Here is a 16,737-nt window from a genome sequence, read left to right as displayed (position 1 = left end):
GTGTACTGCGTCAAGGATCTTCAGATACGAAGGCCTTGCTGACCCATACACGGTGCAAGGATAGTCAAGACGCGATCGGACGAAAGCCCTATAAAACTGCAGCAGACGCGCCCGATCTGCTCCCCAGGACCGATGGCTCAGACACTTCAAAATATTCAGTGCCTTCAGGGCCCGCACCTTGAGGTCTTTAAGGTGAGGCAACCACGACAACTTGGAATCAAAAGTGAGGCCCAGGAACCTCACAGTGTCCCTAAAAGGAAGAACGGTGTCCCTCAGACGCAATTCAGGGGAGGTAAAAAGACGCCGAGAACGATTAAAATGAACACACACAGATTTGTCTGCAGAAAAGGTAAAACCCATCTTTGCAGTCCATGCCTCTAAGCGCTTTATCGTAAGCTGTAACTGCCGACTAGCACTGACAAGACTGGAGGAAGAACAGAAAACAGCAAAATCGTCCACAAACAAGGAGCATTGGGCAGGACTCCGGATAGTGGACGTGATACTGTTAATAGCAACGGCAAAGAGGGTGACACTTAAAACGCTGCCCTGAGGAACACCATTCTCCTGCACGTACAAATCCGATAGCACATTACCAACCCGATACCGAAAGAGGCGGTGAGAAAGAAAGGACCGAATGAAGATGGGGAGACGGCCACGAAAGCCCCACTCATGGAGTTGATTGAGGATAAGGCGGCGCCAAGTAGTGTCATACGCCTTATTAATGTCAAAGAAGACCCCTAGACAATGCTGGTTACGTAGAAAGGCCTGCTGGATGGCGGCCTCAAGCAGGGTCAAGTTGTCTATAGTGGAACGACATCTCCGAAAGCCACACTGAGAGGGGCTAAGGAGCTGCCTGGTCTCGAGCAGCCAAACCAGGCGGCGGTTGACCATGCGTTCCAACGTCTTCCCAACACAGCTCGTCAAGGCAATACTCCGATAACTACTGGGATGCGTTCGGTCCTTCCCTGGTTTGAGGAGTGGAATCAAAATTGCCTCCCTCCACGAGTCAGGGTACGTGCCAGATAACCATATCATATTGAAACAGTTCAGGAGAACTTCCTTGGATGGCAGCGACAGGTGCCGCAGCATGCTGTACCGGATTTGATCATGACCAGGCGCAGTATCATGAGCCACAGACAGCGCAGAATCCAGTTCCCACATTGTGAAGGGGCAGTTATAGGGTTCAGAATGTAGAGACCGGAAGTCCAAGTGACCCCTTTCGACGGCAGTGCGGTAGCGGCAGAAATCTGGATCACAGTTAATAGTGGCGGTAGATTCCGCAAAATGCATGGCCAGTGTCTGGGCAATGTCTCTCGGCGCCGTGAGGAGACATCCCTGATGCAGCAATGCCGTGACAGGTAGCTGGCTGAGTTTCCCGGAAATCCTCCTGATGGCTTCCCATACTTTCGTAGAACTAGTGGAGCGAGAGATGGAATTCAAGAACGATTGCCATGACCGTCGTTTGCTCTCTTTAATCACCCGCCGCGCTCTGGCCCTTGCCACTCGAAAGGCCGCAAGATTGTCAGCTGAGGGACAGCACTTGAAGCGGCGCAGTGCTGCACGGCGGGCACGGATGGCTGAGTGGCACTCAGTGGTCCACCAAGGGACAGGACGCCTCTTGGGATGACCGGATGACCGTGGGATGGACAATTCAGCAGCATGAGAGATCACGGCTGCAACATGGTCTACCCATTCGTGGACGCTGGCACGGTGTTCCAAAACAGCCAGTTGGCTGAAAAGTGTCCAGTCAGCTCTGCAAGGCTGCCACCGGGGCGGCACTGGTAACACCACAGCCTCATCCAGGAGGCGAATCCAGAGGGGGAAGTGGTCACTAGAATGGAGGTCAGCTGCAGCCTCCCACAGAGCAGAATCCGCGAGTGCTGGAGAGAAAAAGGAAAGGTCAATAGCCGATGACGATCCGGAAGCAGTACAGAAATGAGTGGGAGCACCAGAGTTGAGGAGGCACAGTTCTTCAGACATCATGACGCTTTCCAGAATGCGACCCCTGGGGCAAGTAGTCGGAGAGCCCCATAAGACATTATGAGCGTTGAAGTCCCCCAGAAGAAGAAATGGGCGAGGGAGTTGGCTAATAAGGTCCGTGAGAGCCTCAGTGTCTATCGCATCCGGAGGTGGTAAATAAACAGAACAGACTGTGAGCCTCCGACCCACAAGAATGTCAACTGCAACTGCTTGCAAGTCGGTGACGAGAGGGAGCTCAGATGAGGGGTGCACATCACGGACAAAAACTGCAACACCACCCTTTGCCCTTTGCCCCGTCAGATCATCTTTTCGATATGCGGTATAGCCGCGTAAAGAAGGAGAATCAGTGGCCCGAAAATGTGTCTCTTGGAGACATAAGCACAAGGGGCACTCTCGTATGAGGAGTTGTAATTCGGCCACATGCGTCCTGAAACCATTCAGGTTCCACTGTAATATGGGAGCCAGTGATCAGGGTGGCTGAACTTTCACCCTGCCTCTGTGCTTTGGAGGAGAGACCGTACTGGCCGGAGATTTATTCCTGGGGCGAGAAGATCGCCCCCGGTCGACATCAATGTCCATAAGATCCGATGACGACCCACGGGAGACGTCAGACAGTACGATGGCATCATCATCGGACCGACGCTGACTAGTCTCCTCAGGTGGCAGAACCTTCATCTTCTGAGGCTTTGTCTTGGGGGGCTTGGAATGCAGAGCCTTGTCAACAGTTAGAGGTTGACTCGCCTGGGCAGAAGGCGCCATATGGGGGGAGGCTGGAAGTACCTCAACGTCAGCAACCACGGCCTTGTCCGATGTAGCGGGGAGAGCCCCAGATTGCAAAACAACCGCAGCAGTACAAGTGCACTGGCAAGTGCAGGTTTTAGTGCTAACACTAGCAACCTCCGTTTGTGTAGCAACAGTGGCCAGTTGTACCGGTTTTTTGAGAGCGGAAGCGAAAGATGTGGAAAACACAGGAGGTAGCATGGCCTTAAAGATCTTCTTGGCCTCACCATAGGGGATGCGCTTAGATGTTTTAATCTCCTGTACCTTCCGCTCTTCGAGATAGATGGGGCAGATCCGGCGCCAGACAGGGTGACTCCCAGAGCAATTCACGCACTTCACAGGCGATGAACAATCGGCTCCGTCATGGGCAGGCTGACCACATTTACCACACGTGGCTATTCCATTGCACCCCAACGTAGTATGCCCAAAGCGCTGACATTTAAAACAGCGCATTGGGTTGGGGAAATATGGCCGTACGGACAAACGTAAGAACCCCGCTTTAACATACTCCGGGAGTCTCGAGCAACTGAATGTGAGAATAAACGAGTCAGATTTGACGAGGTCCCCATTGACTCGTTTCATAATGTGCTGCACGTCAACAATTCCTTCGTCAGCCCACTCAGATTTTAGCACGTCTATGGGGATATCCACCAAGTCCCTACACGTCACAACACCCTTACTATAGTTCAAAGTGGAGTGGAGCTCGGTCTCGACAGCGTACTCTCCTAGACAATTTGCTTTCCGAAGGGCAGCGACTTGACGGGAACTAGAAGTTTCAACTAACAGAGTCCCATTGCGCAGTCGCTTTACAGATTTCAGTGTTCCTGCAATTCCCTCAAGACCCTTGTGGATGTAAAAGGGAGAAACCCTCTCAAAGCTACCCTCCTTCCTTTTAATAATCAAAAACACATTCTGATTATCAGCATGTGCTCCGTTACTACATTCTGTTAAACCTCTAGCAACACCAGGCGCTGGAGGACTCGCAGCGCGTAGCCGCTTTTTCGATTGGGTGTGTTTTCCTACCAGCGGCCCACCCAAGCCACTGGTAGGGGGAAATGTAGAGGTCGAAGGGTCCATTGTGGTCCCACGAGCAGCTAGGGAACTAAAAGTCCGCTCAGACAGAGCCCCGCGTGCCTGAGTAAGCCTTATACAACTGGGGTGCGGCAGGTGCCCCAGAGGTTGCCCGCTTGCGACTGTTCCACCCCAACAGCCATGCATCTTCTAGGCGCGGAGCACACCGAAAGATTGAGGGGTTTTTATAGAGGTTGGCCTTCCTCGCAATCCAGGCAGTCAAGCCAAGATTACCATTCCCCGCAGCACACAACATTTCACCGCCGCGCCGTACGGTGGTCGCTGAAGCATGTCCGGGGGTTACGGTGACAGGACACTGGCGGCGCAGACCAGTCCCCAGCTCAGGACCCCGGGGTCGCCAAGCCCGTACTCAGCAAGTGAATGCTGAGCCCCTGGGGGGAGTTGCATTCTTCTTGGACCTTCCTCACAATGTTGCAGCATACAATCTTTTGATTCCAAAGTGTATAGAGTTTTTTTTTTCATCAGATTCTTGTTGTCATCTTGGATGGTTGTTGCTGAAGCAAACATATGACATTAATGAATTGCACATACACATACTGAATGTGATCCAGAAGCACCAATTGTAGCACACCATTTCGGGCTGAGGTCAAAAAATTTTTGAGAACCTCAGTTGGTTTTCATATTGCTTATAATATGCAATTAACATTATTTTCAGGTTACAAAGGATCAGGTGTTTATGCTTGTGAATCTTTTCCCCATTTATTCTTACTGCAACACATTCCTTTTTGCTGGGGAATAAACATCAAAACTCATAATCTGCACAAAAAAGGGGGTGAGAACATTTTGTTTCATTTCATCATTGAGCTTTTCTCCTTTTTGTTTAGCAGGTGTTGCCAAAATCCAATGTTTATCTTTAGTTTCCTTGCCTTCTTCACCATTTTAGTTGAAACAACAAACTCTTTACCTTTCCTCCCCCCCCCCCCCCCCCCAAATAGTTCGGCTATTTAGGGCAAGCATCAGAATTTGAACTTTACAGCAATTGCTTGAAGTCTGAAGCTTAGTCTTACATTCTTGAATTAAGATGTCCATATCTTTACATTTTTGGCACTCTTCCACATTTATTTGAGCAACAGCTACTTGGTAATGAAGTACTAGCAGTAAAGCAAGCATCAACAACATCCGTGTCTTCAGTGGATGGTGATTCTTGGTTATCTGGTGGGATGATTCTTTTTGGACCACTTCATGTCAAATTTGGTACAAATTTTCTGATCATGTTAAAAACTTCATTGGTCAGTAACTTCAACCTATCAGATGCGCACGTTTACTGGCATTAAAGCCTTCTTCGTTAAGTGTTTTTCTTAACTAAATGAGTTGCAGCAACTTTTCTGAGGAATTGAAATTTTGTCAACAACAAGGCGTTAAAGTATGAACAAATTTGGGCACCAAAATCAAGCCAAGACCAATGTCGCAGAAGCTCACTGTCCATTGGTGACATTTCCTTAACTGACTGTAGTTGACTTTTGCCATAATAGAGTGGCGATGACTTAAGGCAATCAGCTCCATCTGATCCATCAAAGTAACAGAATGCAAGGGTCTCTTGGTTGATTTTTTAGTTTGTTAACCTATAACAAGCAATTTTGAAAGCTCATGAATATCCTGATTTGAGGCATCAAACAATGGAAAACCCCAGATGAAATGTAACAATATTATGAAAAGGAAAGTTGCTACTCACCATATAGAGGAGATGCCGAGTCACAGATAGGCACAACAAAAAGACTGTCACAAATAAAGCTTTCGGCCAGTAAGGCCTTCATCAAAAATAGATGACAGATAAACACACACGCAAACGCAACTCTCACACACGACTGTAGTCTCAGGCCTCAGCTGCCTGACTACAGTCATGTGTGTGAGTTGTGTTTGTGTCTGCGAAGTTGGTCAAAATTTTCTACGTGCAAATTTTACGGTATGTCTGGGAGACAGTATCTCAACTGTGTCTTGTTCAATTCCTTTTTTCTTGCCACAGCTGGAAAGAGCATGCTTTAGGTTGCAAAGCTATATTGTTTAATTTCTGGATCTTGCATACTGATGAATAAGAATATCTATCAAAAGTAGGGAAAGCGTGTGTGTGTGTGTGTGTGTGTGTGTGTGTGTGTGTGTGTCATCTATTTTTGACCAAGGCCTTACTGGCCGAAAGCTTTATTTGTTGTGCCTATCTGTGACTCAGCATCTCTGGTTTGAAGCTTTTAGGGCTTGCATTCAGCTACAACATTGATTAATCAGTATTCAAACACTTAGTACTCAACAGTAAGATCGCACAATGTCAACACCAAAGATTATACAGCAAATAAGACTGACACTGTCGAAATTGCCGATAATTAAAGCAACAATTGAGAGTGCTGATTCAGCAGTGTATCAATACTGCGAGGATAGAGGCTCAAAAAACTACTGCTGCTTTATAATGCCAATGGAAACAGTGACAATGCATATATGCGTCACCATGCATTGTAGGGTTAACACATTCTAAAGCAACATAGCTTTCCATTACAATCGTCTAGATTTTATAATCTTGAGAGCATTTGCTGAGTTTTTATTATATTCATATTCTGTACTGTAAAATAATGTAAAAACGCTTCTCATTAGCAAAGTTACTTTCCCTAAACCACAGGCAAATCTCATACTATTAAAAGGCACTACAATTACACATTTTTTGAATTACAACTTCAAACTGTATTAATTTTTTGTATGTATTGATAATTCGCTTTCCCTACTTTTTATAGATATTCTTATTCATCAATATGCAAGATCCAGAAATTAAACAATATAGCTTTGCAACCTAAAGCATGCTCTTTCCAGCTGTGGCAAGAAAAAAGGAATTGAACAAGACACAGTTGAGATACTATCTCCCAGACGTACCGTAAAATTTGCACATAGAAAATTTTGACCAACTTCGCAGATGCATATCTTTTCATCTAGGCATCCAATGTTAATTAAATTTGATCCGTATATAGACATCATATGTATGAATAAGTCTCAAAGTTTTGGTGTCACTGATTTGTATGAAAAGTAGCAGTGGTCGGTCAAACCTTAGCTCTCAGAATAGTGCGACAAATTTTTTAGCCACTTTAGAGGTTTGTATCTATGTTTAGGTGTGGCTAAATCCCTAATTTTTGCCATGGTGTGACTAAGCAAGAAAGTTGTCTAGGTATATTCAAGCAAATGACTAAATGTTTATTAGAACTTGCATAAAAAGCCTAGCAAACTTGGTGCATTTGCACCTTCGTACGTGATACGAAGATGAGTAGTCTCTCTTTAACAGTCCCTAAAAATACAGCCACTGAAGATACTGGACTGAAATTTGGTATATAACCATCAAAGACCATATGGAAACTTCACACCAAATTTCATTACATTTGGAATTGGTTCCTTTGATGTGGAATGACCCTTATGATATTGTGACACTCCCTTCCCTATTTTATAATACAAAATGGGCTACCCTTTTCTGGACTTTTTCAATGGCCTCCATCAATTCTATCTATTGATCCCATTTGCTCCACATTATTTGTTGTTAAGAGATCAAGTATGTTTTCACAACCATTTACACTTTGAGTGGGCCCCTGAACTAGCAACTCACAATAACTCTGTGAGAAAATGGAGCAGTTTTATATCTACCACCAGTAAAAGAACATGTATCTTTGCCAACATATTGAGGTGGCTTGAAGTCATCACTAGCTATAAATGTATGAATGAGGTACCTATTTCAGATAATACAACATGACCCACATTCATTCAAAAAGAAAACAGCAAACAAAAACATCTCCAGGAAACTAAACAAATATGTATATACAAGAACAGAAAGCAATCACCACCAAGGCAGGTAAAGGAAATGCCCTGCAAGTTAGTTTCATGTTCCAATATACAAGCTTGTAATGTTTTGGGTGCATAATTTCATTGAATATTTTGTTTTCAGTATGGTTGAGAAATAAGTCTGCACATTGACCACTGCTGGCCAAACCCACAAATAAGCTTTGTTTTTAAACAGAATTCCTTATGAGTGAAACAGAATACATCAGTATAAGAGCAGAATTCATAGAATAGAACATTATTCAATTAGTCAATGACCCCACCATGATATTAAAAAGAAATATACAGAAACTTCTAAAAACCCTTAAAATTATCATCACTAAATTTCAATCAAAACATATGACCCAAAAGAATACGTTGCATCCAACCTAAATACTCTACAAAAAAGTAACTGTCCAATTAGACCTGTAAGTTAACATAAAAAATAAAAATATACAAACATAACTGTTAAATTAGACCTGTAAATTAACATAAAAAATACACTATCTTACCACCTAGCTACACACACACACACACACACACACACACACACACACACACACACACACACACACACACACACAGTCTTTGGAATGAAATACATCACTGATTCTGCATATCAGGGTTCCGACAGTTTGCTGGTAGGTTTGGCATTAAATGCCTACGCATACGTCATGTAATTCATGTAAGTAACAGGCCGCTGATTTGCATACATGGCGATAGCACCTTACATGGAATATACCTGGGTCACTAAGATTTACGTCATGCAAATGTGGTCGCTGAGACATCAATGTGAGTTCTCGAAAATGCTCCTCTAACCAATGTAGCATGGTTCTTGCTCTGAGTCACAGACAATTATACTGCTGAAAGATGAAATCGCCATGGGGGAGAATATCAAGCATAAAGACATGCCAAACGGTTTGCAGTTTGTCTCCCATAGCATAATACTGTTGCCACCAGCCTGTGACTGTGGCACAAAGAACTTTTTGAGCTGCCATTCACCTCAATGACAGTGTTTGTGGACACACTATTGACCTAGTGTGTAGCAAAAAATGATTCACCCAAAGAGCCGACATATTTCCACTGATCGATGGTTGAATCCTGATAGTTCCATGCCCGCTGCAATCACAACTGACAATGTTGTTGGGCCAACATATGAAGACATAGGGGTGGTCTGCTGTGGTGCTCCATGTTCAATGATGTAGGATGATTGGCATACTCTGAAACACTTGAAGATGCACCAGCATAGCGTTCTTTTGGCACAGATGGCACAAATCACCATCTATCTTACTTTACAGAGTAGACAAGCCTCCGAACCCTACGTTCTGTGAAGATTTGTGGACATTCAATCATTTAGCATCTAGTGGTAGTTTCACTGTTGTTCTACCTCTTTTCCGTAGATGCTCACGACAGTAGCACATGAATGTTCAAACAATGCTGTCGTTTTCAAGATACTTGTTCACAGGGTTCTGCATAATAATAATCTGCCCTTTGTCAAAGTCATGTATCTCAACGGATTTCCCCATTTTCAGCCCATATCTTTGCTAATATGTTACCCCATTCATGTCTGCTCTGCTTACATACTTTTGTAACCATGTCAAATGCAAGCAAACCCACCAGACAGCATCCAACATCGCAGTGGCAGTGGTCATAACATTTCGTTATCATTGTATAGATTACTACAGAACTGTACACTGTCACACAATACAAATCTACAAAACACCAATCAACTGATAGGAAATATAAAGGTGTAAATATACCATCAACATCAAATTTTATATCTTATGAAATCACACTGGTGTAAATAAATAAGCCCACAGGAAAAAAAATTAGCATTAAAGAACATCTGCAGAAACAAAGGAAACAACGAATGCACACACTGATGAAATTGAATCCCCCTTATAGATTACAACACAACAGACCAACTGCACTTTCCACAAGGAATTATATTTACAAAAAGAAGGTCTACCAATGTGCTCAACCAATAATGGTCACTGTGCAAACCTATCTGGGAGCCACAATGAAAACAAAAATATTCAATGAAATTACACATCCAAAACAATAGAAGATTATACATTGATAACATCATGTGGACATCGTTTATTTGAAAAATGAAACAGATACCTGGATAAAACAACTATACAGTGACACACATGGTTTAACCTAAAATAAAATTCCCCAATGAGACTGTAGTACACATGAAACTTAAATTTTCTAGATATCAGCATACTCAGCCAATGGCGAACATAATTTTGGAATATGCATGGAACCAGCACCCCCACATACAATCATTCCAATTACCCACAAAGTTTCTAAAATTTAGATGAGCACTACATAGGCTTAAATGAACTCATTGGGACAAACTCAGTTATACATAGGAACTAAACACAGTACACTATGTAGCTGGAGAAAATGGGTACAGCGCACAAATAATATACACAAACCAAACAACAGATTTAAAAAAAGCAAATTAAAAAATCTATGAATATATTACCAACCAGGAATACTAGTGCATGAGAAACACAGGGAACAAGAAACACCTTAAAAAACAGAATTTGGTACATATTAACATACAGAAACAAAAATGTCCAGTCAAACATTCTGATGAAGCAAGCATCACAAATATCATTCTGCACAAACAACACAGGATAGAAAATTTTTAATGCTAAGATCATCTCCACAAACAACTCTTCCAAAGCTGGAACATACCAGCCAACCTCTAGTTCATGCCAACCTCTGGTTCATACCAATACAGATCAAATGGGAAGAAATTTTAAAACTAGATATTCTGAAAATGTTAGAACCTTAAAAAGTAATAGTACAACACTACACTTTTGCAGATCATCTCTTACAAGAAATCCACCCCAAACAACATAGAGATTGATCTCAAGATCTTCAGAGAAAGCAATAGTTCTATCAAAAATTCACAACTGAGGATAACTACCATATGCAAAAAGCAGTGACAGAAGGAAAGAAAGTCTCGAACAACAACACAACACTGTGAAACAAAACATTGTTTGCAGCATTCAATAAATTATACACAGACACTTCCCCATACAAAACATAATAATCAAGCACCCTCAAGTATCCAAAAACATTCATTCCTCAATCCCTTCCCTCTCTCTCCCCCTCCCCCCTCCACACACACACACACACACACACACACACACACACACACACACCACGTAAGTTCTCACCAAAACAATCACAATTAGCATCACACTGCACAGAAGATAACAATGACAGAGAGCTGCTGTATGAGTATGGAGACATAAGTGTTCGCTCAAATACTCTTTGTGAAAAATACATGTGAAGAAAAAAGGGAAAGAATAAAACGTAAGAAATGATGTGGGATTCAAGGCACACACTAACAAAAAAAAAGAGAAATCTGCCAGAGATGCTCAACTGGACAGAAAATGTCAGTGCAGTGATGTACACAACACCTACTCACGAAAAAGTATTAAAAAAATAAACAAATTTCTACATGACTATGATGCCGATGACATGCTGTCACAATGAAAAAAATGTCACAAAGAAGCTGGCCTATAAAAATCAGTTTACTGAATCACTGTTATTCTAGGTGAGAAATTTAAACAAATTAAACACAATTCACATGTTAAAGATTTTAGGCTTTAAGTAGAAAAATAGTGATGAACTTTGTATGATATTTTAGAGAAATAAATCGTGGCCCTGTGTTTCATATAAGGTAAAAAAAAAAGTTTGCAAAAACAACCAAATGTCAACAGCAGCTGCCAACTTCATCAAGATAATTCACTTCAGAAAAGTTATGTATCTGTGTCATCCCTGGATGGAAGAAGTTTACACACCTCTGAAGGCTACAGATGAGTGAACTTACTGTCTGTTACAGCTAAATGCTGTGAGATGGCACATTATGCCTGTTTGTGCCCCATAGACTCATCCATTACATCATCAGCTACCATGTTCCCCTTGGTTCCTAGATGGACAGTACCTAACATAATGCACAATTTCTTTACTACAGTAACTGCTAAAGATTCCCTGATATCTTGACCAATTACGTTGCCTGACAGCAGTGGTACGCCCTAATTTAACATGTTTGTGTGTATATCTTTAAAATCAGTACTTGTTTAAAATCTAAAAATCTCAGAACTATCAGTAGACCAGAACGTGTGAGAGAGCCTTTTTGATAGAGTAGAGATCTACTACAATCCCAAGATTGATCTTAATCTCCACTTCCACCAAATTCAGAATGCTCTCATGGACTATATCTCCTGTGCGCACATCCACAAGCAGATTTGCCACCGACTTAGAAACATGACTGCAAAAAGGATTGTTATTTGTATCCTTGTCGCAGCCCAAGTCACTGCTATTGTCTTCTGGTGTGAAAATGGTAAACACTCATAAATACTGAAATCATTACGAAAGATGCAAATTAATAAATCTTTAGTAATATTGCAGCAAGCTTGTTTATTTGGTTTTGGTTTTAACATTCTCTTGCTGTCTATTCTAAGAAATGAGAATGTTGAAAGGTTTAACACTGGGTTTTATGTAGTTCCCACACACAGTATGGGACATGAAAGTTGATTCAGGGTTAGCTCAGCAAATCTGAGCCAGTCTGATACAAAAGGTCTGCTTTAAGGGACCCCAGAGGTTGCCTGCTAACTCCTGTTTTGCCATAACAGCTATCCAGTGGCAGTTAAAACATGACCAGAACTTATGGTAATAGCTGAAAGGCAGCACTGATCAGCCCCAAAAACAGTAAAAACCATATTCACCAAATCTGAACATGGCAAACATCACCATCTGTACAATCCAGTCACATGACCACTCACAGGCAACAGATGGCAGCACTATCAGCAGAAGATATGTGAAGTGTGTTGAAGGGTATGCAGAAAACAATGCAGTCCTCTTCAAAAAGCAGAAACGAAGCTATTTACCTGATCCAAAATGGCACAATCAGTTGCTTTCAGTCCAAGCAGGGAAGCATTTCCAAAACAGCTAAGTCTGTAAATTGCTTACATGCTGCTGTGGTTATAGTATACTGCAAATGGCAAAATGATCCATCCAAAACTGATGATGAGGCAACTGTTGTGCACCACAGACCACAGATGAAAGGGGTGAAAAATGGCTGCAGGCGAAACAACTGATCATCGAGATGAATGAATGGGCTACCAACAGTGCCTCCTCAACACCCATCCAGCAAACATTGTTACGTATGGGCTCTGCAGCAGATACCTGGTTCACGCACCAAAGCTGACTGCCATTCATTGGCAACAAAGGCTGAAATTTGCATGCCAATACTGCAAGTGGACGTCCAATGAGCAGCAACAGGTGGCCTTTTCAGATGAATCATGTTTTACACTCCATTGGACAGACGACCTTTCTCGTGTACAACCTTGTAATGATTGTTGGAAAGGTCCATGCTGAAGGAGGAAGCACTACGATATAGGGAATGCTTTTGTGGCATTCCTTGCATGGAACCTTTCTGGGAAGCACATGGATCAACACAATAATGCTTGCCATTGGGGACCATGTACACACTTTAAAAAAAAATGTTTTCCCTCAGTACGATGGAATCTACCAGCAGTACAATGCAATGTGTCACACAGCTCACAGTGTATGTGCATGGTTCGAAAAGAATCAGGATGCGTTTACCATATACCTGGCCACCAAACCCACCTTATTTAAACCCAATTGAGAATCTGTGGGGGTATCTCTATCAGCCTGTTCGTCCCATGGATCTTCACAGTGAAACCTAGTGCTGTCGGCTACAGCACTGGAGTTGGCATGGCTCGACATCTCTCACAGTACCATCCACAACTTCACTGACACTCTTCCTGCACATCTACCCTATGAAAGGTGGTTATTCAGTTCTGACAGGTCATATTAATGAGACTGGACCGTGTCATTATTTCAGCTTGCCACCTATGCACTACCATTGTAAGAAATGCTACAGTCACAAGAAGCAGAAAAAGTGGAGCAACAAGTAAGAATGAAAATAAATTAAAATTTACTTATATGGAGCTTTAGCTCAAATTACCCAGGGATAAGGATGGGACTCACAGTGAACTTGTTGAAGGTATAAAACAAACATTTACTCGGAATGGAAGAATAAAATTCTGCCAATTCTCAAATCATTTCAATTAACTGTGCATTACACACATTCCATGAAATATAAAGGGTGTTTCACAATTCATGTTACACGCTTCTTGAGGTTGGAGGGGGAACTTAGTAGATCAAGTTTTTGATGGGAAACTATGGCTGGAATCATCATTCAAAGAGCTACAGAAGGTCAAAGTTATAGGTGCTGGTGCCTGTAAATGTATGGATATACGTCATATTTTGTGATGATGTTACAAACTAAGGATAAATGTATTAACCTGAGGTAATGGTCCCTGGTTCAGAAATGAATGAGTCTGAAGTTGTAAGCAAATTATCTTACTGATACCCTTGGCATGCTTGTCTTCGCCCATAATTCCACCTCTTAGCGACAACAGTACCAGTATGTGTATTCCACTGTCAGAGGTATCAGAATGGTTTTCGCTTGTAACTTTTGACTCGTTTGTTTCTGAACTGGCGACCCTGACCTCAAACTGAGACATTTATCCATCTCCACCAACCTTGAAAGTTGGTCACATCATCACCACAGAACCACCTTATACATACATACATTTACAGATGCCAGCACCTATAACTCTGATGCTCAGTAGCATCACTGGATGATGTTTCTGTATATGAGAACTTATGTAAAACTTTAGACTAAGTCCCCTCTGCAACCTCTAGAAGTGTGTAACATGAATTGTGAAACACCCTGCAGTTTCCTGCTTTACCACATGGTAAAGCCCCCAACTGCTGTGACACATCTAGTTAAGCTCATCAGTAGGTTTCTGTCTGCAACTATCAGTTAGCAAAATGACAGATCAGAAGTACAGGAGCAACTCTCTCTTCTGCTTCTGGCACACAGGCATAAAATAGACCCAGTAAAAAGTGGAGGAGAGATGGGGACATAGCTGGTAGCATTGTTTTAGGACTTATGACGTAAATATGAGGACAAGTGATGTCTTTGTTTACTAAAGGTCCTAGTGTGCGATGATATGAACATTATTACACCATTCTGCACATATCATTAAAACTCTTAAAATTATTTGAAGATGGTACACTTTGTGTGAGGGGAATTAATGCAAGATGACTGCTGGCACTGCAGTGGGTCCTCCAATTTCACCATCCATAAAAAACTTCTTTATGGGGCATTTCAAGGAGCAAACTTCAAATCCTATATTCATTTACAACTATCTTAAATAAGAGAAAGAAAAAGGGGAAAAAACAGGGATCTATTCCCTTTTCTGTCACTCAACAATCTCCGTGGCAGTAAAAGTATTAAAGAAAGTGAGAAACCCTGGGTTCAAATCCTGATCCGGCATTAAATCCTTCTGCAGAAAGTCCTAAAGCAATTGACATGAACAGTCCCTTCCCTTCACGTTCTCCCGCCTCCACCGTCAATACACACAATATTAAAGAAAAAAGTATCAAAGCAGTTGATCACAACAATAATCAAACTGCTATGAACTACAAAACAATTTAGGTCATACAATGCCCAATGTTCAAGCATACCTTGTTTTCATGGAACAAGCTATGTATGCCAAACGATATTACACAGCTCTAATGATATGAACAGCTGCTGTATCACAAATTTTTTGCTTGTGAGACGACCACATATGTTATATGAAATGTCCATGATTAAATTATCTGCTACAGTTGAGCAGTTATTTATTGGATGAAGTCTTTATGGCTGAAGTATTTATACAGTCAGGGTTTAGGGACTCTGCCCCATCTTCAGGTGTATCTCTAAGTTAAAATAAAACAATATCCCTAAACTGCAGGATCAAAACAGAGGTAGTGATATATCTAAAGATGAGATAGAGTTCCTGAAACCTGGTAGTGTAAAGAGTTCAATCAGTAACTGTAGAACTGTAGCGGATGTTTTAATCATGAACAGCTGCTTTATGTTTTACTGAATGCCCCTACCACATAAAAGAAAAGAAAATAAAGAGTCTATGTCCAAAGACCACAGTTTCATCAATAACCAAAATCTGTTCATGTGGAAGAGCCCGAAAAATTCATTTACATATATATTAGGACTGCTATAATCAAGAAATCTGTTGAAATATCAATGTGTCCTAAAACTTTTGAAATATGAATGTGTCCTAAAATATCCATGATGGAAATAGTTTTGTGTTGGAAAATCCCTCCAAGGTCCAAATAATCAGATGCACACTAGTGAGAACAGCCAACAAACAGGGACAGTGATACCATGAGCAAGTCCTCCTGCCCGGTACATTGGCCTAGAACAGGACAGGTCTTGGCTTGAAGCATCACCAATCAATTACTTTGGTCCTAAAGGGAAGACCTGGAATTTAGACTTGAGAAGGTGAAACAGCATGGCTCAGAGTAAGTGGGTAAGTGCTAGCCTATAAATCTAAAGATTCCGGATTCATTCTTAGTTGGCCCTAGGATTCTTTCTGTCACTTATCAGTTCTTCCACCTCTGGCAATGGAAAGCTGCATCATGGCTTTAGTCCAGGCTAAATTTTAGGCTCCCGTTAAGATCAAGATTTTACAGTGAATTGTTCAGACTGAAAATAACATCATTCACTAACAATTCATGTGACCTGACACAAAAAGAAAGTAAATCAAAATCAATATAGCTGGATGAAGATTTGAACTGTTCTCTTCGTTAATGTGAGTCCCCTGCATTGACCGTCATAATACCCCTCATTTGGTAAGTACAACTTATGGGTGTATGTTGTAATTCCTCCTACATAAACGTGAAGATGCTACATACTCTAGACAAATGTCTGGGATAAATATCTCACGTGTCTCAGAGTATGGGCTCCATCATAAAGTATAAGCAATTATGTAGTAAAAATTCTGAAACTGATTTGCTGAAGTTCAATCATCACAAATGACATGTCACAACAATGATGCACGAACAATAAAAGCATGGACAGGGGCATGTAGAAAATAATTTTTCAGATGTGTATTTTAACCAAAAATAAGATAATGAGCACAGAAACAAACTACTCTGTTTTGCATTTATATATGTAGACCAATTAAAAATGTAAAATGT

General features: G+C 41.7%; 1 protein-coding gene across 3 annotated transcripts in view; it reads right to left on the bottom strand.

Annotated features, from left to right (window-relative positions):
* The window catches only part of LOC126365827 (protein FAM193A-like), a 234,689-nt gene that overhangs the window by 14,155 nt on the left and 203,797 nt on the right, over positions 1 to 16,737 (bottom strand). The gene's annotated exons all lie outside the window — the stretch shown is intronic.

Source organism: Schistocerca gregaria, chromosome 4 (assembly GCF_023897955.1).
Source record: "Schistocerca gregaria isolate iqSchGreg1 chromosome 4, iqSchGreg1.2, whole genome shotgun sequence".
Classification (NCBI taxonomy): domain Eukaryota; kingdom Metazoa; phylum Arthropoda; class Insecta; order Orthoptera; family Acrididae; genus Schistocerca; species Schistocerca gregaria.
This window is presented reverse-complemented; position numbering and strand designations above follow the sequence as displayed.